A 24,288-nucleotide genomic window follows, 5' to 3' on the forward strand; every position below is an offset into this window, starting at 1 on the left:
AACCGTAATATGTACTGACACACACACACACACACACAGAGAGAGAGAGAGAGAGAGAGAGAGAGAGAGAGAGAGAGAGAGAGCGTTTCTGATATATAATAGTAATTTGTCTTAAAGTAATAGGATGCAGAGGTCAGCTAAGGCAAGCCTGCCTGTGGAAGGTGGCCTTGCAATATATCCAAAGAGCACAACACGAAGGGACTGGACCAATATTCCCTCTAAGCTGTGGAGTCTAGTGAGCAAAAATTCTACTTTGAGAGCTACTGGCATTAAAGTTGTGAGTGAGTGATTTGGCTACTGCATAAATTAGTTGGCTCTGGAGCCATCCTTCCTGAGCTAAGAGAAAAATGAGTGAGCCAGGGGCTAAAAAACTGTGAGCTAGCTCACACTAACTCAGCTTAGAGGGAACACTGGACTGGACTACCTGCCCTGCAAGGTAGGCTGTCTGGGTGCAGACATTGAGGAATATGGGTGGCAGGTACCAGGATGAGGGTTAGGCCAAGGCTACCGTTACTGCTGTTTTCAGGAAAAGCAAGCGGACCCAAGAAATTATAAATTATAAGCATGACTGTTCCACCTTTGAGTTCCCCCCTATTCAGCTTCTGATCCAAGAGATGTCAGATACTGCATTCAAACACTGCTTAGCTTTTAAACACATATAGCCCACTTAAGGGTGTGAGCTAGAGCTAGAAAATGGCGCAGGAAGGAAGGGTAAACTGCACCTCCAGCATCAGAAACCAGCTGCAATTCCTTCCTAACAAAGCTGCTTTTAACAGCTTCAGGAGATACAGATCTTTGGGTGTCTCACTTTGACCCTTAGAACCTTTTTTAAAAACACAAAATCGGGAAGTGTCAGGACTGGATTCCATGTGTGCGGATTCCCACGTAGACCACAGGAGAGCTCCTGAATTCTGGCATTCCAAAGGGGGGGACGGGACATTCATGGGGTTTTCAAAAGCACACCCGGGAGCTTTGTTCCGTGGCCTCCCTAGAAGTCAGAAAAAGCCCGGAGGAGTTCCTAGCAATGACAAAAGGGCTTTCCCAGACATCATTTTTTGCATGAGAACTACAGAGTTCCTAAACATTTCCTCCAGGCAGGGCTCCCAGAGGATCACATTTCCCCCCTCAAGGCGCAGTGTGTTGTTTCTAAGATAATGTAACCCCCAGCCACTGTGTCATTCTTGTGTGCTTAGCACCGCCTGGGTAATGGTGACATCAATCACGGGAAACCAGGATGTATTTATTTATTTATTTGGAGATTTTATTCCGCCCTCCCCAAAGCGGGCTCAAGGTGGATCACAGAAAAACCAAGTCCAAGACTCGCTCCAATAAAATCACATTAAAGTTATTAAAGCAATAAACAATACAATTGCACGGGAAGTGACGATTTCACAGAAATCCGTTAGGGCCACAACGTGGAATCAAATGGGCCCTTTCAGCAGGTTGGGAACTAGTGCAGGGAAGCCAGCTGAGCTGGACACCCACCGCCTCACCCGAAGGCCTGACAGAACAGCTCTGTTTTGCAGGCCCGGCAGAACTGTAGGAGGTCCTGCAGGGCCCTGATCTCCAGTGGGAGCTGATTCCACCAGGCCGGAGCCAAGGCAGAAAAGGCCCTGGCCCTGGTTGAGGCAGATGCATACAACACTGGGCAATGTTTGCTTTTTTAAAATTATGTGTCTTGTTTTTCTTTCCTGGAGACTGGTGGCTGGCAGTTTAGGGGGTTTTTTTGTTTTGTGTTTTTTTGCTATCAAGTCAAGCTGACTTCTGGCGACCCCTGGTGGGGCTGGAGGGCAAGGGACGTTCAGAGAGGTGGCTTGCCATGGCCTGCCTCTGCATCATGACCCTGGTATTCCTTGGAGGTCTCCCATCCAAATACTAGCCTGCTTAGCTTCCAAGATCTGACAAGATTGGGTGTGCCTGGGCTAGCCAGGTCAGGGCATGATTTAGTTTTTTAAAGGCAGAAGGCAGCAGCAGAATTGGCAAAATGGAAGGCTTGTTGTTCAGGATATAGCAGAGAGAGAAGGCTCCAGGGTCAATCCTAGGGGTGTCCAGTGACCAACAGCAGGTGCACATGTTATGTGGAAGGAATGGTGCACATTATCTGGCTGACAGAGTCCTGTCCACATTGCCTCCATTTCCACACCATCAGCCCCCTCACAGCTGCCATTTTCTAACTTTTTTGCCTGTTGCATCACTACAAGGCTAAAAACACATACATTTACACTCACAGTATTAAAGAGCAAGAGTCCCGTAGCACCTTAAAGATTAACAAAATGTGTGGTAGGGTAAGAGCTTCCATGAGTCACTGCTCACTTCTTCAGTTATCTGAAGAAGTGAGCAGTGCTTGAACCCAGCTCACTGACATACTAGCTTTATGTGTACACGTAGGTGTCTGAAGAAGTGAGCAGTGACTCATGAAAGCTTCTACCACAAATTTTGTTAGTCCATCTTTAATCCAGATTGGCTTGAATCCAGCTCACTGACATGCTAACTTTATGTGTACAAGTAGGTATCTGGTGAGCAGTGACTCACAAAAGCTCATGCATGGCCACAAATTTTGGCTGCGGTCACACGGAGCATTAGCCACGCTACAGAGACGGAAGATAGGCGGATTTTCCGGGCGCGATCACAGCGCCACATCTGGGAAGCGTAGAGCTCCCGTGGCTCATCCGAGGCTTCCCGCCGAAGATGCGGGGTAAAAAACTAGTACCTCCGAGGTACTAGTTTCCGGGATCGCGGGGCAAGGGTGGGCGCCTGATCGTGTTTCTGGTGTTAGGTCGTGGCATCCGGCGCCCACCCATGTCCCGTCGCTAAAAGGTTTCCCCCCCCCAAGTCTCCACGGGATGTGCACAAGCACCCAACGGCGCATGCGCACACTTTGTTTAAAAACAAACAACACAGCCCCCTCCTCTTTTCCGTACCCCCCCCCACTCCTGGCTCTGCCTGCTCGAGAGGAACTCTCTGCACCGGGCGGCAGAGGGGGAGGTGCAGGGGGGGCCTGGCGGGAGGGGGGCCTGGCTGAAGCTCCTCGTGGAAAGGACTGGACGGAGGACACAGTTTGCATTCCTCTGCAGCCCTGGAAGGGGTGAAACCCGCGGAGCCTTTTGCTAGAGAGGCCGCTTCTTTGCCACGCCGCAGGATTGTCCTGTGATCGGCACCTCCCCCATAACCACGGGACCTGGATGGGACCTCTACGGGATGTCTGATCGCGCAACCGCGCGTTATTTGGCTCCGGGGCAAACAGCCACGCTCCCCCCTCCACACCGCATTTTCCTCCCCATGTGACCGGGGCCTTTGTTAGTCTTTAAGGTGCTACTGAAGTCTTATTCTTTTCTACTGCTACAGACGAATGCAGCTACCCATCTTGATCTGTACATACTCAGAGTAATGACTGTTGCACTATAAATGCTGTAATGATCTATTGCTACTTGTTTATTTCCATTTAAAATTTTATATCCTCTGAAGTCCCAGCTCTTCTTGTTGTGGGTATTCGACATAGCCTTCGTTTTCCATCACTTCCTATGTTAGTGAAGGTTCTAAGGTATCCCTTAAGCCGTTCAAGTTCAAAACCTTTATTGGCATACATCATAAATTCATACAGTCGCCATTCCTTAAGCCAATCAGTGACAGACATTTCACGGTTGCTGCAACAGCCTGTATCCAGCCATAAAACTGTTTTGTACATTACCATATAGAATGTACAATATGCCAAACTGGAAAGATTTCAGCAGAAAACTCATCTCTCTTATTATAGATTTCAGAATGGCCTGGGGTGTGTGTGTGTGTGTGAAGAGCTGAACAAGGTAACCGACACGGTTGTTGTGATATTTCTTTTCCCTGTGCAGGACACCCCGCAGAGCTGTCCGGCCTTGCAAAGTCCGATGAAGCAGCAGGTAAAGATGAAGTTTCCTTTTTAGTGCCTGAGCCTGCCTGGACTCTGCACACCTCTGTAGAACTGGATCGTTTTGTTTTGTGCATGGCAAATACAGTGCTATTCAAACTTCTTTGTGGCTTCCCTGCTTCTGTTGCTGGCGGCGCGGAAGGGAAGGGGGGGGGGAGGCTTCACAGAAGTGGGGAATCAATCACACCAGGACGGCATCCACATGGCAACAGTTTTCTGTGTTCCTTCCACTATCGCTGTGAATCCAGAGGTATTCACAAGTGGCAACGGAGCATCTGCAGGCTAATTCCCCCCCCACACACTTTCTGAGCCCCCCCTGGCCGCATTTCCTATCGACACGGCATACACAGGCTGTTTAACTGCAGTCTTTTTGAAACGATTGCACCAAACCAGGTTTGGGAAAGATCTCAGTGAAGTGGATGATTAGAAGGCAGAGTTGTATGGATGCTACTAAGCAAAATGTGTTCCTGTTTAGACATGAAATGAGAGCAGAGTCTTTCTTCAGAAGCAGCTCAGCTGTCTCCTGCTGGACTTCCAGGGAAGCAATTTGGGGGGGGGAAGGTTGTCCTCTGAGGTTCTAATAGGTTTGCCTAGGGCTTAAAAAAAAAAAAAAGTGCCGGAACTCTCAAGAGGGAAATATTTTCAATCTGTGTACTGAAAACTCATGAACTTTTAAAAGATTTTTAAAAGAATGTTGTTGAAGAGGTTCTAGAACTTCCCTGGAAAAGAGGTGCAGGGGTTGCCAGCTCTGGGGTTGGAAATTCCTGGAGATTTGGGGGGTGCAGCCTGGGGAGGGTGGTGGGGTTTGGGGAGGGACTTCAGAAGAATATAAGGCCATAGAGACCACCCTCCAAAGCAGCCATTTTGCTCCATGGGAACTGATCTCTGTCATCTAGAGATCAGTGGTGATTCTGGGAGATTTCCAGGCCCCACCTGGAGGTTGGAAACCAGTTCTTAAAAGTTGGAGATGTCATCCTGGGACTTGGCCTTGCACGAGTGTTAGTGCGAGTGGCAAAGGCGGCTGCTCACCTTTCCCTTTTTATCACTCTTGTACGTCGTCCCCACGCTCAACAACACTTGCTAATTCCAGGTGAAAAAACAATGCTCAGGTAGCATCAAGCAAATGCTGTAAGCTGCTGAGCCATTTCTTGAGGTGGTTGGTCATCCGCCTCCCCCCCCCCCCGCGCTGACACCAGGCTCAGGATGAATCTTTAGCATGTGCCTCCGCTGTAACGTGAGATGGAGCCCGGCAGGGCAGCTGTTTTTCTGTTTGAAATGTTGTTTGGAAAGCAAGAGGTGAGTGGGGGAAGCCATACCTGGTCATTGACCAGCTCCCAGACTGGAAGTGACCACTGAGGTCTGTAAACATCAGCTATCGATCCACATGAACTTTTGCTAGGATGGATTTTTTTTCCCTTTGGAACCTGGCAACGGACATAGAATTTGGTTTGGCTTTTTTCTAAAGCAAACACAACAAGTTTCCAGTCCTCATTGAGAGGTGCAGCAGGCAGGCAGAACAAGCTGCGATCTGAGACCACCAGGCTCAAATCTCGCCCTTTGCCCCCAGGACCTCAGTGGCAACTTTGGGGAGCCACTCGTTCCCAGCCTCTTCCCCCCATCATCTGGAATGTGGGCGTGAAAATGCTGGCCTACTTTTCAGGGATGTTGTAAGGCTCATGACCAGGCAACGTGTGCAGAAGCCGATAGGCAACAGCCACAGGACAGACTTTTCTCAACAAGTAATTAAAACGTGGAATTCACTGCCAGTGTAGTGGTGGTCACAAACATAGATTGTTGTAAACGAGGATTAAGATTCATGGAGGAGCGGTCCATCAATGGGGACTAGTCATGGGGAATAAAAGGAACCTTCATATACACAGGCAGCAAGCCTCTGAATAACAGAGCTAAGAAGCTGCATCGGGGGAAGGCCTTGGTCTCTGCGCTCCGCTGGTTTTGCCTGGTATGAAACAGGAGGATGCTGAAATAGATGGATCATTGGTCTGATCCAGCAGGGCTTTTCTTCTGTTTATAGATGCTTGATGAGACACTCCTGTTCACTGAAGGCCAGCCTGATCTCATCAGATCTCAGGGTTGGCCCTGGTTCGTACTTGGATGGGAGACGGCCAAGGAAGTCCAGGGTTGCTCTGCTGAGACAGGTCACAGGAAACCACCTCTGAATGTCTTGTTGCCTTGAAAACCCTATGGCATTGCCATAAGTCAGTTGTGACTTGATGGTACTTTCCACCACTGAATCTGCTTAGGGGTGCACTGTTAGTATTACTATATAGTTTTTAAAAAACTAGGGCAGGACCCTGCTGCAGAGAGAGATTTCCTATGGTGTCGATGGCTCCTCTCTCGTATATATCGTCGCCTTGGTGCCTGGGTGTACCTCAGTTCTGGTGTTCTTTCTCGGCAGCCCCTCCAAGTCAGTAGTGGTATTGGCTGACATATCGTTATGTGCAGGAAAAAGCTGGAAAGAAGGAGATGGCCAGAGCAGGAGGCCTGCCTGGCTCTCTCTCCATCTCTTCTATAGGTTAGCCATTCTGTAGTCACGGGATCTTTCAGCAGGGCCTCGCTGGTGTAACTCAGAGCCATCAAGCCAGATTTCCTCCCTCTGACTTGCAGCAGATGTGTGGGTGTGGGTGTCTACTGAAGGCAAGCAAGAAAAATGGCCACCTTCAAGTTGGAAATCAAGTTACACTCTGCCAAGCAGCTGGGCTGGCAGGACCCAGGAGACCGCTGATGCTAGCCTCGGGGCACTGCCGGAGATGTGGGAGGCTGGCAGGCCAGGTGGAGGGCATTTAGAGGCATAATGGCCAATAAAAGAGCCAGGCTGGAGCATCGAGGGATGCGGATAATTGCGGTATGTTGTTTTTTTAAAATGTAACTCTTATCTTTATTGCCCTTTTCCTCTCTATCCCCCAGGATGGGTGTGATGTACCTTATCACTGCCCACCTGGCACGGACCGTACAGTGAGAGGAAATGTGGGAGAGAAAGCCACCCTCACCCCCAGCAACCAAGCTATGTTCTGAGAGAAGGAGACATCCTGTCTCTAATTCAATGACTCCCAATGTGTACGCCTTGACCGAACCACTGGCAATCCATGAGAAACAGAGGCCTTAAATGATTAAGGTGCCTGCGAGCCCTAGTACTCTCCCCACCCACCCCTGTGCATGAATTACACATTTGCACGATGCTGTATTTGCCTCTGGTCTGAATATAGAAAACAGGAGGGACTCTATCTCACTGTTAATAGTTTGGGAAACACTGGAGGTGTCTTTTGAATAGGCCTCTGATATGGCACTTCCCTGGTATAGTTGGAAGCTGGAGTTAAGGTATGAATAGCAGCATGTCTCAAAGGCGTGAATCGAGCCCAGGATTCCAAAAGCACAGAACGGAAATGCAGGCCTTGCTTTGGGTTCTCTCTCTCTCTCTCTCTCTCTCTCTCTCTCTCTCTCTCTCTCTCTCTCTCACACACACACACACACACACACACACACACACACACACACACACACCAGCATTCCAGTCTCATTTTGTGCAAGGGACCCCTGACCTCTTTTCTTGGGTCTGCTGCTGGCATGTATGCGCATGATCTTCCAAGTTGTTCTACACTATGAACCTTGTGGTCCGTTGAAATCAGGTTCCACCAACACAGCCGGCAAACTGAAGATGTTGAAGGAAACACATCTTTTAAGTATCTAGAATGGATGTCTTTGCAAAGGCTGTTTGGAAAATGTTATGACTATGGTGACTCCTCCTATCAAGTTCAACTGATTACATGGACTTTATGTCTTATCTTCTAAGGAGGAAACATTGTATCTTATGCCTTATTAGAGTTATAGTATGCACTTAATTTTGTTGTTGTGACACCACCAACTTTATATTGGTTAAATACAGTTTATATTTTGGCAATTTCTGATGGTGTTTCTCCTAGTGGAATTTGTGTATTTGGGACCTCTGACACTAGTTTTCCCCCTGTTTTTGGATTTGCTGGATGACCTTGGGCAAGCCACAGTTCTGTCAGAGGTGTTCTTGAAAAAGAGCAGTTTCTGTCAGAGTTCTCTCAGCCCCACCTACCTCACAGGGTGTCTGTTGTGGGGAGGGGAAGGGAAAGGAGTTTGTAAACCACTCTGAGACTCCGAGTGAAGGGCGGGGTATAAATCCAATCTCTTCTTCTACTATGTGTTGATCCTTCGTAGCGATCCAGATTTTCTGCCTTCCTCTGCATGTTTACTTTCTTTAAGGCTAGAGATGGACAATCATTTTGTCAGGGAGCGGGACTTGGGTTTCGTTGAGGGATAACCGATTGTGGTGTCTTCTTTCCTTCCCCTCTTTTGTCAAGGGGCAACTGTGTTTGGCAACTTTTTTTGGCCTACTTTATTGCGAGAGGGACATGTCTGCCTATCTCGTGAAGCACTTTCAATTCGCTCCATTGGCACCCCAGCGGGTGGTGGGAAGCTGCAGGGTCTGGATCTGGTCAGTGCCCACCCAGATGGGAGACTTCAAATGCTGCCTTAAGCCGAAGGAAGGAAGGAAGGAAGGAAGGCTAAACTAATAAATTAATAAATAGGGTGGAAGGAGGAGGGTGGAAAGGGTCAGGAGGCAAAGAATCTGCATTCAGTTAATTGATTTATTTAATACCTTTTATCTTGCCTTTCCTCTAAAAGGCCACTTCCTGAGCTCATCTTCCCCTGTTCCAGATCGACCTTTTTCTTTATACGATATGGCCATAAAGCAAATTAAACACCTGGCTGCAATCTGGGTTCCTTCCTCTGTCCACCGTGTTCTGCTCTGCTTATCTCCTGCATCATATATGATGCTAAAAGAAGAACTCCTTAAATCACCCTGGCAGGATTTTTCTCCCCATGTGAGATCAGTTTTACCCTGCAACCGCTTGTTATCTGTTCAGAGACTGAGCGCCACCAAATCTCAACCTGGCAGCCGCTCCACGTGGGTCACATGTGCTCAGCACCTGCTACCCACTTGACTTTATTGCAGCGTTTAGGTGGACAGCCACGCTTACTTTCCCCGGGACTATCTGCACACAGGGTTGACAACTCTGGGTTGGGAAATACCTGGAGATTTTACGGATGGAGCCTGGGGGACGGTGAGGTTTGGGGAGGGACCTCAGCAGGGTATAATGCCATAGCGTCCGCCCTCTGAAGCAGCCATTTTCTCTGGGGGAACTTATTTTTGTAGATTAGCTGTAACTCTGGGAGGTCGCCAGCCTCCACCTGGAGGTTGGCAACCTGCATATCCCTGGAACTGGCCATGTTGGCTTCTTTTCTGATCAGCTGGCTACCCTTTCCACGTGCCATATATTTCCTTTCCTGATCTCGGCAAGAGTTTATGACAAGAGGTGTTTCAGGTTCCAAAAAGCTTGGTCTTGAGGCACCTTCTGGACTCGTGAGCATCTCAGCTTTCATCTTGAAAGATGTGAAATAAACAGGGTTTCTAGTCCTCATGGCTGCAGCAGTGATTTTGCAGAAGAGATTCCTTAGCCAGAAAGCAACCAGCAGCATTTGACTGGTTTCATTTCGCCACATTGGTTTTCTTTATAGTTGGGGGCTAGCCCTGATTTGGGAGTGAAACCTTTAGGTTTACTGACAGCCAGAAGGGACGGTAAATGAAGATCCAGGAAACCAGTTTCACTGCCCTCGGGAATACATTTGCAGGACCTGTATTTGTACTCTTTTGGTGGGTTATATTGTTTGCCATCGATTCTGGAATGGTTCTGCGAGCAGCAGATTTCTTCCAAAATATTTTCTTGTTTAAGACCCAGCATAAGTGTTATAAAAAGCCGGCTGTGGGCACAAGGCATTGTGGATGTCCAGTAACAATGGAATGTGTCCAGCTGCTCTGCTATGGGCTGGATTGCCAACTTTTGTACTCAGAGATCCAGTTTGGTGTAGTGGTTAAATGCACGGACTCTAATCTTGGAGAACCGGGTTTGATTCCCCACTCCTCCACTTGCACCTGCTGGATGACCTTGGGCAAGCCATAGTTCTGGCACAGCTGTTCTTGAAAAAGAACAGTTTCTGTCAGAGCTCTCTCAGCCCCACCTACCTCACAGGGTGTCTGTTGTGGGGAGGGGAAGGGAAAAGGAGTTTGTAAGCTGCTCTGAGATACCTTTGAGTAGTGAAGGGTGGGGTATAAATCCAGTCTCTTCTTGTTGTTCTTCTTCACCCATTTAACTGTTTCTCTATGTGCTGACTGTATAGGGCTGGCGTCTCCCCACCTTTTTGAGCCTGTGGGCACATTTGGAATTCTGACAGGGCACGGTGGGCGCAGCCACAAAATAGCTGCCGCGGGAGGTGGAGCCAGCCACAAAATGATTGCTACAGCCCTAACTTCAGTCACACAGTGAAGATTCTTTTGCTGCTGTGGTGGCAGCTGCTGCCAAAGCAGCATTCTAAAAAAATCTGCACAGCCAATCAAATCTCCAGTAGTCCATCAGAAGCCTTGCTGGGCAAAAGCCCCACCCGGCCCCACCCACTTCCTGAAAACACTTGGTGGGCACCAGGGAAGGTGTCAGTGGGTGCCCACCCTGGGCAGGGGTCATTCCGTAGAAGAAGAGGTGCAGGAGCTCATTTGCATAACTGGTTTGCATAACTCATTTGCATATGCCACACCCCCTGACAAAGGGCAGGCATACAAGCATGCCTGGGTTCCCTACCCGATCTTGAGAACATCGGGCAGGGAATCCAGGCATGTTTAAAATGCCTTTCTTTCTGGGGAAGGGGAAGAAAGGCATTTAAATATTCCCCCCTTCCCCAAGTTTCTCCACAAAAGCGGAGAAGCTCAGAGGAAAAAGGAGGCATGTCTGCCTGCCTGCCCTTCCCTTCCCCAGCCAACCCGACACCTGGTTAGTCCCGGAACGCCATTCCAGGTTGTTCCCCCTCAAAATGACCCCTGCCCCTGGGTACCATGTTGTGGACCCCTGGTATAGGGTTTGCCTCTGCTGGGTAAAGGAAAAAAAGATCTTCCTGTGGATTTCTGCAGATCGAGCTGTTGTCAAGGGCACAGGAAAAGGGCAGGTTGATTTCTTTTGGGGTCAGCTGGCGTCCCTCAGTCTCCAGCAGGCATCTGAGAGGAAAAGCTCCCGAGGCGGAAGGCTGAAGTGGACTTTGCTAAAGCCAAGTGCAGGAGAGAAGCCCCCGCCTGCTCCCACAGAAAGGTTTGAGCAGCAGTTCAGAAAGCAAGCACACGGGATGCATGGATCATGCCAAACAAACATTAACATCTCCGCTGCCAAAAACCACCAAGCCAAAGGAAACAGGGCATGACCTCTGAGTCATGTTTGGGATCGATCTGTGTTGGGTTACTATAGGATGGGAGTTCTGTAGATGACAGGAACGAGGGCTACTGAGCGAGAAGGGGGGGCTAGAGGAACCACATTCAGGCCCATGGTGGAACAGCACAAGTCATGTGACCAGCATTCATCAGAAGTTTTGGATGGTTCTGGAAGGTGAGGGGGGCAGAAGGGATCTTTGGAGGCCATGGCGACTCTTGCCAGCCCTGCGGTGAAACCAGGGCCCACCTGGATTTCAGCAGTGTCTCTCTGTTGGTAGGCGTACCTGCTAAAGCAAAGCACAATGCAGAAACTGAACCCTCCTATCCTTATTGCAAGGGATTCTGCAGCACAGCTTCTTAGCCCACACCCTGTTTCATTGGAGCCAGTGAGGCAGAGCGGCTAGGGTGTCAGACGAGGATCTGGGAAACCCAGGTTCAAAACCCTACACTGCCCTGAGAGCTGGCTGGGAAACCTCGGGCCAGCCCAGTCTCTGGGCTTTCATCCCAGACCCTGGGCAACACCTGGGAAAAGAGCAAGCTGGCCCCAGTGGGGTGGCGGTAGAAGTCTTATTCCCCTTTCTCTATGACCAGCTTTAGGCACCTTGGCAACCTCACTCTCTCACCTGAGCTGCTGAGGTTATCTGGTAATTAGAAAGATTATCGTTATCTTTGTAAAACTAATACAAGTCTTTTATTGTAAGGAACTCTGTTGTAGACAGGATAAAGATAGGATTCTAATCAAGTCTAACTAGCTAGGATGGATAGAGGTACAGGAATCATGTCCTGCTCTCATGGTGCCAAGATGGAGAAGACTACCTACCATAGTGTGGAGAGAAGGTGTTAGACCAGAAGGAAGGAAGATTCCCTGAGTGTAGCAATCTACACATCAAAGGGATCGCATCAGAGAGTAAAGGGAAGGATAGTCGGTGTCCTGGTCTCCCTGACTCTCTGACTCTTATAAACCCTTTCTGAAGTCTGAGGCTAATAGGCAGTGTAAAGTCCTTCACTTCCAACAAATACCAGTAGTTATATCTCATACTGAGTGTGTTTGGTGCAGTGGTGCGCAGGATGTTAGTACCCACGTGGCACTTTTCATTGATGGGAAATTGCAAACGTGGCTATCTGTGAACCATGGAGCGACTGCCACTGATCTAACTGGAGGAGATGCTGGGAGCTTCCCAGTTAGCTCTCTGAATCATTTGAAAAGATAAACATAGCAGTGGAAACAGCAAGGGGGTCAGATTCATATAGGGGCTGCGAGGGCCAGGGTGTGTGTGTGTGTTAACGCTTCGAACCTTGTATGGCTTTACCAGTCAGAACCGATCCACTCTTTTTGATGTCAAACTTGGAAGAAGCAAACACACACACACACTAAAAAAAAGACAGAGGAAGGTTGGTTCTTAGTGGTGAAAGCCTGCAAGGGTGGAAGAGTTAGGCTTGCCAACTCTGTGTTGGGGAATTCCTGGAGATTTGGGAGTGGGCTCTGGAGAGGGTGGGATTTGGGGAGGTGAGGGACCTCAGCAGCATATAATACCATAGACCCCACCTTCCAATGCAGCCATTGTTTTCCAGGTGATCTGATCTCTGTAGTCCGGAGATCAATTGTTAACTCTGGGAGATCGCTAGGCCCCCACCTGGAGGTTAGCAACCACAGGAAGAGTTAAAACCTTCCTCTTCCTCCCTGCCATATCTCCCAGTCTCTCACGTCAGGAGGAGGATCTGAACGTGTCTACAAGTAACACAGAGCCAGCAGAGTCATCTTGAAGTCACAGCAACATCTGCATGGGGCTTTCAGGGAGCCTGGATCTACCACTCTGGATTCCAGCTGTGGATTCCCCAGTTCTCCATTGGGCAGGTTAGAAGAACGGTGGGGCTGCTGTGGGCCAGTCTGTATCTGCCCAGAGGCAAGTTACGGCACCTCCCGTGTGCCTCGTTGGAGTTCTGCCAGCCCCTTTCTGAGTTAGAGCTAAAAAGCAGCAGTTGGAGAGAGACGGAAGCCTGCGTATAAACTTGCCAAAAGAAAGGATATGTGAGGATTTTTTTTTAACCAGGCCCGTTAGCCAACATGAGGTCATTCTTTCTCTCAGAACGTATGTGATGTTCTTCACAGCATACTCCAGTTAGGGACATATTCTTGCATTTGCAGTAAATAGGTTTCAATTTTTGTAAAAATCTGAAATTTCCCAGGGGGACGGCAGAGGCTGCCTAGCTAATGAACAGTTAATATCAGAGCATTCCAGCATGTGTGTGTGTGTGTATGTGTGTGTGTGTGTATATTCTGGGAATCCTTTTTGTAGGGACCTGTACACCAAGGAACCCCTAGGTATTGTGAAGGATGCTGGGTGTGAGTCTCTGGTTGAACACTCAGTTCACATGGGGCGTTGGGCAGTGTTCCCTCTAAGCTGAGTTAGTGTGAGCTAGCTCACAGTTTTTTAGCCTCCGGCTCACACGTGTTTGTCTTCGCTCAGGAAGGATGGCTCCAGAGCAAACTAATTGATGCCGTAGCCAAACCGCTCGCTCACAACTTTCATGCCAGTAGCAAAGTAGAATTTTTGCTCACAAGACTCCACAGCTTAGAGGGAGCATTGGCAGTTTGCTAGATGTCACTATAGCTCTTGTGCATGCAGACTGTCCCTCAGATTGGGATCCCAAAGGCCCTAGAAAGCCGGGTTTCACACACAGTCTAAGCTTGCATACCTGGGGAAATAAGTTTGGGGTTTTAAAAAAAGATTTCATTAAAACTAAAAGTGAAGTCTCTAGCCCTTTTGATAGCCAAGGGGAAGCGTGCAGGGGTATTCTGTCCAATGGCTTAGTTAGATGCAAGCCTGCGTCCACCATATTTTGGAATTTATACCTGGATTTCTCCCCAATGTGGACCCAAAGCTGCTGACGTCATTCTCCCCTCCTCCATTTTAATCCTCACAACGACCCTGTGAGGTAGGTTAGGCGTAGAAAGAGTGACTGGCCCAAGGTCACCCAGCTTCCATGGCAGACTGGGGGTTTGAACCTGGGTGTACAAGATCCTAGTCTGACATTCTAACCAATTCTCTGTATTAACCTTCTGAGCACTGTCGAGTCACTGAATGGGTATTGCTGTTATGATTGACTTGGAAGTGAAGCAGGGAAGGCCGTGGTTCACTAGTCCTGAACAGGGAGCCGAATTTTTGCTGCACTGTTTGTGTGTGTGTTGCATGTTTGTGGACGAGTTGGTGGTTGCTCATTTCTCTGTATTCCTCCCTAACAGCGTGGTACAAAACACAGAGCTTTTTGTGCATGCACCTTCTATTCCCTCCACGCTAATCCTTGCTGCTCTAGTTGGCAGGAAATTGAAGTAAATCAGTCATAAATTGTATTAATCAGTCTTTGGCCCTTTCTGCACTCTCCTTTTAATCCATGTTCACTGCGGTGTCCTCCAAGCAATTCTGCACTAAAATCGAATCCAACCTTCTTTAAATCTAGAGTTTCCCCCCCATTCTGCACCAAAATCGAGTTCAACCTTCTTTTTATTCTGCGTTTCCCCCCCCCATTCTGCATTACACTACCTCTCTTCAGCGGTCAGCCCGGTTTCAGCCTGCTGCCGCCCGGGTTATTTGGATGCTGTTTTGCCATGGACTTAAATTGCCTTGCCTGGAACACTGAGAAAATCTGGTGTGGCAGGCAAATGCAGAAAGGACCATAAATAAATCCAGCATGTAAAAAAAATCCCTCTGTTCTGTATTCATCTAAGTAATCCTTGGCCACATTGGTAGTGGTGGAAAGTGCCATCAAGTCACAGACAAATTCCTTGGTGGTCTCCTATCCACGACCAGGGCTGACCCTGCTTAGCTTCCAAGATCTGGCGAGATCAGATTTGCCTGGGCCATCCAGGGCAAGGCTTAGCAGTGTTAATGTGTGCTAATCTGTTTCAATTAGCAGTATTTTATTGCATGCACAATTTGGCAAAAACCTAATGCAAACCGGTTTGGCAGGCATCTGAGTTTTTCAGTGCAAACCAAACTGACTGGGTGATCGACTCATGGTCAGAGTCCATCACACTATGTTCCACATGCTATGTTCAACTGTCAAATGTGTTCACCAGTCATACTTCCTTTGCCTGCACTTACTGACTAGCTGTGTTTCCACTACTCTCCCTATCAAGAGCAGCAGGCTTGGGGGGAGCAGAGTGCTAGTCAGATCGCATCTTCAAGGAGCTGCACAATGCTCCATTGTGGAAAGATCAGCTGGACGGACTGTATTTACACCTAAGCTGAATTTGGGTCGTTGGGTGCAGCTTATTCTTCAAGCAGCCTTGTGTTCTGTGTCTCTTCTCACCAAGTAGTACCTTGCTGTGTGGATAGGACTGTACAGGTGGTCCCTTCTAAGTCTATGATTCCTCACTGGGTGTCCTGTAAAATATGACCAGGGGTAGAAAGTGTGTGTGCCGTGAAATTCAGTTTGCACAAGCGTGCCTTCAATTCTACTAAGTTTCCTTGGGAGGTATGGTCCACCATCCAGTATTCTTCAGGGACAGGCGTTGATATTTCTGGTGGGTTTTAAAATTTGCTGCATTTTAAAATTTGCTCCCTGCCTTGTAAGAAGGTGGTTCTGGCCATTTTAAACAAAGAAATCTGTGCTGAAAATCTTGGTGGCCACTCACGTTGCGCCAACAACCCATTTCCCTCAACACAAAGGGAACGATTTTTTGGTTTTATTTTGACCCGCATACACAAAGAACGCCTGCCTGCACAGCCTGGATGTTTTCACTGGATTCTTTCCAAGGTTAGGTTTTTGTTTGACTTCTGAGCTGTGACTCTCCCTAGGTATAATCTAAAAATCTACACATTCTTATCTGTGCTGCGGTGTGGCATTTCTTTGGAGTACATTTCCTGAAGTGTTTCACTAAGCTTCAGAATCTCTCATTCTCCCTGGAGCACAACACCCCGATGCAGTGATCACCGTTATTTCCGTTTTGTAGCACAGAACAGAGACTGAGATAATGACTTACCGAAGTATGCTGTGGGGAAGGGTGTGTAGGAGGAAAATATTTAAACTGTATTGCACTCGGAAATGTATTTATTTACATCATGTTATGTATACCCTGCCTTTCTCCCCAATGGGGACCCAAAGCAACTTAGAGAAATCCCAGTTGCGACATGCTCCCCACCCCAGTGGTGAGATTAATGCTTGGGCGAGGCATACAGTTGAAGAGGTGGTAGAAAATGGTGGTGAACCACTTCTGATCACACCAAATCTCAACCTCGCTGCTTTATTGGGTTAAATAAAAAAGGGGGGGGGGAATCAATTGCTTAGGAAGCTCAGAAGCTTTACGCAGTATCCCATATCCTGCAAGTTTCCTGTCTGCATTCCGTTTGACCTTAAACACCCACTTGCATCCAATAAGATTATTTTCTGGTGGTAGCTTCATCAAGGTCCACCTTTTATTTTTGTGCCGAGCATCAGTCTCCTCTTGCGCTGCCTTCTTCCACCTACTGGCTTCGGTTGCTGGCATCTGTTCTATTTCCTTCCAGGTAGAAAGTTCAGACAGTAACACTGACCTTGCGAGGGAGGACAAGCATGAGGCTGGTATGCCTTTGCTTGGTCGCAGTGAGCATCGGGGGTGTGGTCCTGGAATTTCACCTGCAGTCACAGAGCTGTCCACCTGTCTTCTCGTTGTCACTTGCTTCCTCTTCCTGTGCTCTACTGCTCTGAATCTCTGCAACAATTGCTTCGGAATCCGCCTTCTCAGGGTGTTCTGATTTTTCATCCTAGTGCACTGGTTCAAGGTCCAAGAGCCGGTACTGGTCATCTGCCTTTTCTGAGTTACACGATGCAGTTCCTTCTCTACTGGCCCTGCTTTCATCAAAGTGAATTATATGCCTGAGGTAGACTTCACCTGTCTCTGAATATAGCATTCTATATTCCTTAGCTCCAGAATCATATCCCAAAAAAACACTTTTTCTGGTTCTGGGATCTAGTTTTTGTCTTTTTTCCTTGGGTTCAAACATGAAGACCTTGCTGCCAAATACTCTAATGTGTCCCATGTCTGGCACCTTGCCGTGTCATATTTGGTAAGGTGTATGTGTGCTACACCAGTTTGGTGTAGTGGTTAAGTGCACGGACTCTAATCTGGGAGAACCAGGTTTGATTCCCCACGCCTCCACTCGCACCTGCTGGATGACCCTGGCCAAGCCGTGGTTCTGTCAGAAGTGGTTGACAGACAGATTTTATTAACAACCCACGGCCAGTATATAAATAAATACTACAACAATCACGCGTAAGAAATACAATAAAACAGTAGCATAATTAAAAATATTCAAAAATCGAATGCACAAATTTAAAACTCTGATAGGACGGTTATGCATATCAAGTTTGCACTATTCCTTTAGAAACAGATGGAACATAATTTTATTGCTTGAGCACAACATTTTGCTATTTTCTTAGTAGTTTCCATGTTCTCATCAGAAAGAAATTTATTAACAATCTCTTCCTTGGAGATTTCGGGACCTTTCGGTGATATTGGCAAAACGAAGGTCAGGCGAATTTCATTGTCTATCGAGCAGTGAAGTAAGACGTGTGTTGTGGTCTCTTATCACATCAATGTCACAAGGAGGACATACTCTCTCAGCTTGAGGGATTTTATTATATTCTTGAAAAAGAGCAGTTTCTGTGAGAGCTCTCTCAGCCCCACCTACCTCTCAGGGTGTCTGTTGTGGGGAGGGGAAGGGAAAGGAGTTTGTAAGCCGCTCTGAGACTCCGAGTGAAGGGCGGGGTATAAATCCAATCTCCTCCTCCTCCTCCTCCGCTTCCTCTCCTTCTTCCTTTTGTCTGTTCTGAAGATAGTTTGCAGGATGCCGTCCTCTACCAGGAAGGTTTGTGTGTGATGTGATATAAACTCACCACTGTTACCCGCTTGTAGCATTTGAGGCTTTTTTCAAAACTTAATAGAAACCATAGCAGTGTATCTCATGATGAATTTGTGAACTTCACTCTTTGCCTCAGCAGATATGCAATTGAGTACCTTAAGAAATCATCCAGAAAGATTAAAAGAGATCTATCTCCGCCATTTGATGTTACATGTACTGGCCCAAGGACATCACAATGAATTAATTCTAATGGCTTGCTACGTTTCTTGGTTTTGGGTGGAAATGAGAGCTTAATTCCTTTTGCTCTTATACAACAAGCACATTTGCTTATGTCATTGATGTCACATGTCACCTTAATTCCTTTGAGGAGGTTCTTGTTCTGAAGGTCTAGGATTACCTTTGGATTGTTGTTGTTATTCAGTCACACAGTCGAGTACGACTCTTTGCAACCCCACGAACCACATCACACCAGGCCCTCCTGTCTTCTGCCATCCTCTGGAATTTGCTCAATTTCATGTTCGTTGCATCGGTAACCAGTCCCATAGCTAGGGATTTTTGATAAGGGGGCCTTGGGGGGGGGCGCCAGCTAAATAAATTGGGGGGGGAGCTTCCCTCCCCCCCAAGGGCAGCCCTTTCCAAGGAGCTCCAGTGCCCCTTCCCACTGTGACTAGATGCTCCACTGTCTATTAGCCACTTGATTCTGATTCAGCATCATCATAAATAAGTCTTTTCCAGTCAATTAGTAAAAAACTTTTTCCTCGGGCCATCATGCATTTGATTTTTAAAAGTGCCACTCTGTTTGTTTATACTTTGTGTGCTGTCCCTCTGCATCTTACAAAGATTACCGTTAGCTGGGGGCTCTCTACAGTCCTTTGCAAAGTGACCCCTTTTGTTGCAATTAAAGCAATGCAGTGATTGGTTTTTCTCCCTTTCTCTGGCTGGAACTTGCTCTTTCCAGTCCTTTCTAGAAACATAACTTGAGCCATTTGGTGATCTGAATTCAATTACGGGGCAGGGGGAGAGTATGAGCAATCCAGCCATGGGCAAGATGCCACTGCTCTATTTTGACCACTTCTGAAGGGCTGATTCAGACAACCAGCTTTGGGATATTACTTGAAGAACGGCTTCCCTCTGGTGCCATCACTGCCACAGCTTTTGCGGGGAAAACAGAATATCTGCATAACTGTTCTCTGTGCTTTGCTTGACCATCCCCTTGCACCTACCAACCCCACCACCAACACACCACACCACACTGCTGGAGAGCTTTTTGGTGCCTTTTAAAAAATTGGTAGTTTCTCTGTCACTGTAGTGCAGGGGCTCTTAACCTGGGGTCCATGGACCCCCAAGGGGCCTCTGGATAGATTTCAGGGGGTCCATGAACCTGGAGGGGGGGAAATTACATCTTTATTTTCACTAACCTCTAACTGAAATTGAGCATTTCCTTCCATTATGAATGCAGGCAACAACAACAAAAAGAAGAGTAGGTTTTTATACCCCATTTTTCTCTACCTTGAGGAGTCTCAAAATGGCTTACAACCACATTCCCTTCCTCTCCCCACAACAGGCCCCTTTTGAGGCAGGTGGGGCTGAGAGGGTTCTGAGAGAACTGTGACTGGCCCAAGATCACCCAGCACACTTCATGGGGAGGAGGAGTGGGGAATCAAACCCCAATCTCCAGATTACAGTCCACCACTCTTTAACCACTACACCACACTGGCTCTCAAACCACAGTAGTAGTGGAAAAGAGCAAGAGTCCAGGAGCACCTTAAAGACTAACAAAATTTGTGGCAGGGGATGAACTTTCGTGAGTCACTGCTTGCTTCTTCAGATATCTTCAGGTATCTTCAGATGAGCAGTGACTCACGAAAGCTCATCCCCTGCCACAATTTTTGTTAGTCTTTAAGGTGCTCCTGGACTCTTGCTCTTTTCTACTGCTGCAGACCAACACGGCTGCCCATCTTGATCTATCTCCACAGTAGATCCAGGTGGGCAGCCGTGTTGGTCTGAAGCAGCAGACCAAAATGTGAGTCCAGTGGGGGCACCTGTAAGACCAATAAAATTTTATTCAAGGTGTAACCTTTTGTGTGCCTGTATTTGAAGAAATGTGTGTGCACACAAACATTTATGCCTCAAATAAAACTTTGTTGGTCTTAAAGGTGCCCCACTGGACTCAAACTTTTATCTCCACAGTGGTATTTTTTTTAGTATGTTGATGATTGTATTTCAATATAATTGGTTTCCTTTGCAATCCTATGTATTTTATGAATTTAAAAATATTATTCTGAGAAGGGGTCGGAGGGCTTCACCAGACTGGCAGAGTGGTCCATGGCACAAAAAAGGTTAAGAGCCCCTGCAAGGGTGTTATAATGCTGTATTGGTATGGCAAGTACCATATCGTCTCACATTTTTTTTACCTGCAAGCAGCAATAAAAAATGGCATGCTCACCTGCAGTCCATTCTACCCACCTCTCCCCAATCCCCCAGCTTTCAGACAGCCAGTGTGGCACAGAGGTTAGCTTAGCATGTCAGACTTAGGAGACCTGGATTCAAATCTCCCCTTAGCCGTGAAAGCTTGCTGGGTGGCCTTGAGCTAGTCATACACTTTCCTTCTAACCTACCTCATAGGGATGTTGTGAGTGTAAAATAGAAAGGAAGGGAGAGAACTATCTATTCTGTCCTGGTCTCCATGGGTGAAAAATAAATGCACAGTTAGATCAGGATAGTTCCTGTGTTTGAGCTACAGCCATCACAACTAACATCTATTTTATTATTCCAATTTAACGTCAGGTTTATTTTTTATTATTCAGACTTTGGAAACACTTTGGCCTCCTGGCTGTAATCGTCACATGCAGTCATTTATGGAGAGGCGTTAGTGGCCAGGCGTCAGCGGGAAACCTTTGCGTAGTGCTTAGGGACCGGCAAGTGAGAAGGTCCACACTGGGATTCAGAGAAAGCAAAACCTGTTTATCAGTAACTCCTCAGCAAACATTGTAAATGCCAATTGTAGCTACAGAGGCAGGATATGTGCAGTCCAGAGTGTTTGGAATGAAAGGCTTTCTCATCCCCTGAGAAAGTCCATTTACCAAACACATTTATGACTGTTTTGCTACTGAATGTTGTGGAGAGCTAATGAAAAATATCGCTTGGTTTGTTGGCATCGTAAAAGTGTCACAGTCAAGGTCACCAGGCGTGCACCTTTCCAGGGATGAGCCACAATTGGGCGGATTAAGGCTCACTGGTGCCCTAAGCACTGACCAATCTTGGTACCCCCCTCCTTTCCACACTGACCCAGTCCATTTTAGTTGTTGACCTGTCTGACCAGATAAACAACACAGGTTGCAGCAATACAAAAATGTATTCCTATGATAACACAATATACTGTACAAACTAAGCTTTTCACCCTTTCCCCAACTTTGTGGTGCCCCCTTTGGCCCTGGTGCCCTAAGCAGGTGCTTAGTCTGCTTAATGGTTAATCTGCCCCTGGCCACAATCACGACACCTGTGCAGAGCACATCCCGGATCGGCTGCCCGGCGGAAAGGCCCCTGCCTGGATCCGCTGCTGGGAGTCTGTCCCCAGGTAGACGCTGTAGGCAGCTTGAGGGAAGAAGGCTGGAGTGGCCGCCTCCAACGACCACCTGTGTGGAATCCAGGCTTCTACCCAGCCGACTGAAGTAGGGTTGCCAACTCAGGGTTGGGAAATTCCTGGAGATTTGGGAGCAGAGACTGGGGAGGGGGGTAGTTTGGGGAGGGAGCTCAGCAGGGATGTGATGGCGTGAAGTCCACCCTTCGAAGCTGCCACTTCCTCCCAGGGGACTGATCTCTGTAGTCCGGAGAGCAGTTGTAGGACTGGGAGCTCTCTGGGCCCCACCTGAGGTTGGCAACCCTCAACAGCTCTGGGGGTTTCTGGATCGGGGCGTGAAGCTATGTGGGGCGTCTGCAGAATGTCTGGATTCCCCGTGGTGGCAGCTTGGCGCTGCTCTCTTGCTGGAGCCATCCAGGTGGTTTTATTTTAGACATTTTCTTTGCAGTTGGGCAGGCCCTTCTGCCAAGAAGGGGCTGTGTTTGTTCTTTTTTGTGTGGGCCAGGAGGGCTCGGACATCTTTATTCAGTCTGTCTCCCAGTGGGAAGTTCTCCTGCTCAAGCTTTACCAAAATGAGTAGAGGGAGAAGTTAGTCATTGCTCTGGGGCTTGTGTGGGAGAATTGCTTGGTGGATTGTGGCCAATCCTGGCGGCTTGCACCTGTCCGCAGCCTTCGGGTGGCTCATGCCTGTTTTCCACGTTGATGTCTGGAGGAGGCCTCTCTGTCTGGAGAACCCATGCCGTGGCGCTGTAAGAGATTATGGGGCCCAGTCTTGGAAGCTAAGCAAGGTCAGGCCTTGCTGGTATATCAATGAGAGACTACCCAGGAGGCCCAGGGATGCTAGGCAGAGGCAGGGAATGGTAAACCACCTCTGCTTGTCTCTTTTTTTGAACATCCACGATCTCATCAGATCTTGGAAGCTAAGCGGGGCCAACCCTGGCAAGGACCTGGAAGGGAGACCTCCAAGGAATGCTAGGGCTGGGACGCAGAGGCAGGCAACAGTAAGCCACTTCTCTGAAACTCCTAGCCCAGCTAGGGGTCACCAGAGGTCACCATGACTTCCTGTCACGCATGCACATACGCGCACAATTCTTTGAAAACCCCATGAGGTCGCCATAAGTTGGCTGCAACTCAACCGCACTTTCCACCACTACATGACACCAGTTCCTGCTTCACAGGTTTATCCTAAAAAGATTGGCTTGTACTCGGCCTAGTTGAGTATAAGCTTTGGAAGATTCTTTAGGCTGGAGAAAGGTTTCAGATTTGGCCCAGTGGAGTAGTAGGTTACAAGCCATTGTCACCCTCGGTCAACGCAACCTCCAGGTGGTGGCTGGAGATCTCCTGCCATTACAACTGATTTCCAAACGACGGAGATCAGTTCCCCTGGAGAAAATGGCTGCTTTGGAGGGTGGGCTCTGTGGCATTGAACCATGCTGAGGCCCCTCCCCTCCCCATATCCCGCTCTCCTCAGGCTCCACTCTCAAAGTCTCCAGGTATTTCCCAAACCAGAGTTGGTCATCCTTGGCAGGCGAAAGCACTCGTCTGTCTTCCTTTCCAATGTTTATCTTGCTCCCTTCCTCCAAGGAGTTCTAGGCAGCGTGTCTGATTAGTCCCTCCTCCATTTTAGCTTCATAACCCTGTGGGGTAAAGTTGCCAGCCTCCGGGTGGGGCCTGGAGTTCTCCTGAAATTACAACTGATTTCCAGACTACAGCGATAAGTTCCCCTGGAGAAGCAGCAGCGTCAGAGAGATGACTGTATAGTATACTATAGATTCTATTTGAAATTCCTTCCCAAATTCCCCCTTTCACAACACTGCCCCCAAACCGAGGGGAGGGGCTGTGGCTCACTGGCAGAGCATCTGCTTGGCACGCAGAAAGTCCTAGGTGTAATTCCCAACATCTCCAATTTTAAAAGGCTTAGTTAGTAGGGGATGAGAAAGAGCTTGACCCTAGGATCTTGAAAAGCTGCTACTGATCAGTGTAGATAAGAACAATCACGGTAGACCAATGCTCTCAGTCTCAGTCTAAGACCACTTCATATATTCAGGTCTCTTGGGGAAGAGTACTCAACACAGCTCAGGGGCCACGACTGAAAAGGCCCCGCTTTGTCTGGCCTGGCTCCCCTACATAACGGAAACTGATGCAGTGCCTCCTTAGTTGATCTCAGAATAGAGTGCCAACTGTGGGCTGGGGAATTCCTGGAGATTTGGGGGGCAGGGCAGGGTTTGGGGAGAAGAGGGACCTCACCAGGATGTACTGCTGTGCAGCCCCCCCCAAAAAACAGGCAATTTCTTTCCAGGGGAACTGATCTCTGTAGTCTGGAGATCAGTCGTGGTGCTGGAATATCTCCAGGCCCCACCTGGAGGTCGATAACCCTATCTCAGAACATGGAACACCGTCTGAGTCCAGCGGCACCTTTAAGACCATCAAAGTTTTATCCATGGTATATAAGCCTTCGTGTACAAGCACCAGGGGTCATTTAGTAGAAAAAGAGGTGCAGGAGCTAATTAGCATAACTCATTAGCATAACTTATTTGCATATGCCACACCCTCTGACATCACCAGAAGTGTGCCAAAAACTAACACCCACCACTTAAGCTCCACTGGACTGTTTTGGATTGCTAGCTATTGGGGGGGGGGGGGGCAACTCGTTCCTCGGCGGGTGGCG

At 48.1% G+C, this 24,288-nt stretch overlaps 1 protein-coding gene across 1 annotated transcript in view; it reads left to right on the forward strand.

The window, feature by feature from the left end:
• HSD11B2 (hydroxysteroid (11-beta) dehydrogenase 2) overlaps positions 1-24,288 on the forward strand; it is a 64,266-nt gene that overhangs the window by 26,847 nt on the left and 13,131 nt on the right. The gene's annotated exons all lie outside the window — the stretch shown is intronic.

The sequence above is a fragment of the Gekko japonicus genome, unplaced genomic scaffold (assembly GCF_001447785.1).
Source record: "Gekko japonicus isolate JY-2015 unplaced genomic scaffold, Gekko_japonicus_V1.1 scaffold717, whole genome shotgun sequence".
NCBI lineage: Eukaryota > Metazoa > Chordata > Lepidosauria > Squamata > Gekkonidae > Gekko > Gekko japonicus.